General features: G+C 38.2%; 1 long non-coding RNA gene across 1 annotated transcript; it reads left to right on the forward strand.

The window, feature by feature from the left end:
• Window positions 1-245: 245 nt before the first annotated feature.
• LOC113472992 lies at window positions 246-1184 on the forward strand. The gene is made up of 2 exons (XR_003395100.1): window positions 246-364; window positions 971-1184. It is a non-coding gene; the product is annotated as an uncharacterized LOC113472992 (long non-coding RNA).
• The last annotated feature ends 407 nt before the right edge of the window (window positions 1185-1591 follow it).

Below are 1591 nucleotides of genomic sequence, written 5' to 3' on the forward strand. Positions count from 1 at the left end.
AGGCATTTGATTGGTCAATTTTGACTTGAGACTGATCTAAGAACGATCATTCTTGTTCATAAATACGAGTGTAAGTTAAGCACCTTTGAGGCTCCTTAGCTCCTATCGAAATGACGCCTAATCCAAATTCCAAGTGTCATAAGTGATGAATCGTTTATCATAACTCTCTAGTGCCCTGGTGAATCACTGATTCACCGGTGTTGGTAGTTGCGAAAATATGGTCTATTGTCCAAACGGTACTCGTGATAACAGTAGATAATGATCAGTGGTGCGTCGTGAGATATTGAAAAGGGGAAGCTACAAACTTTTTACTTTCCTTATCCTATAGGGAGGAAAGTAATGTAATGGGGTCAAATTTTCGATGGTCAGTTTTTAGTGCCAAAACACCTTTTGAGGTCCCTAGAGCCTAAATCCGAAGTTTCAGCCATTGGTCAGTGTGTCTGTCTGTCTGTAAACAAAATATCTTGAGAACGGAAAGAGCTAGAGACTTGAAATTTGGTATGCAGTTGTCAAATGTGACAAGGATGCGACACGAAACTTTTGGTTAAGGTCGGTGCAACGCTTGGCGGTATTTTGTAATCCAACATTTTTGGATAGGAACATGGCTTTTTTTACTTTCCTTATCCTATAGGAAGGACAGTAATGTAATTTTCTTCATATTTCTATTTTTGTGGGGGTACATCATACGTCATACGCCACTGGGTCAATAGGTACCTAATTGATAACAGGTCGAGCCACGAGCTGTCTTATACCGGTATACCTGATACTTAATAGCGTCACTATCAGTGCTAGATCGAGACTTGAATTGGAGAGTATTTGCATAGAGATCGTTTTGTTTTGTTGTGATAAATATTCGAAAAAAACAATTTTGAAAAATCGTAAATAATCAAGGAAGGACAGTAATGTAATTTTCTTCGTATTTCTATTTTTGTGGGGGTACATCATACGTCATACGCCACTGGGTCAATAGGTAATTGATAACAGGTCGAGCTACGAGCTGTCTTATACCGGTATACCTACCTGATACTTAATAACGTCACTATCAGTGCTAGATCGAGACTTGAGGAGGAGAGTATTTGCATAGAGATCGTTTTGTTTTGTTGTGATAAATATTCGAAAAAAACAATTTTGAAAAATCGTAAATAATCCATCAGTCACTCAGAATTGGCCACACAAGCACACAGGTAAGTGAATATTCGTACTTACGTCACTATCAGTGCTAGATCGAGACTTGAGTAGGAGAGTATTTGCATAGAGATCGTTTTGTTTTGTTGTGATAAATATTCGAAAAAAACAAATTTGAAAAATCGTAAATAATCCATCAGTCACTCAGAATTGGCCACACAAGCACACAGGTAAGTGAATATTCGTACTTATGGTAAACAGAAAAACAATTTTGAAAAATCGTAAATAATCCATCAGTCACTCAGAATTGGCCACACAAGCACACAGGTAAGTGAATATTCGTACTTATGGTAAACAGGAGGGCGTGGGTTCGATACCAGCCGAGGCATGGAATTTTATCCTCATTTATTTGAGAATTTGACCACTTAATAATGGAGCTCTAAGGGTTAGGTGGTAGAGAACGCCT

This window comes from Diaphorina citri, unplaced genomic scaffold (assembly GCF_000475195.1).
Source record: "Diaphorina citri unplaced genomic scaffold, Diaci psyllid genome assembly version 1.1 scaffold11792, whole genome shotgun sequence".
NCBI lineage: Eukaryota > Metazoa > Arthropoda > Insecta > Hemiptera > Psyllidae > Diaphorina > Diaphorina citri.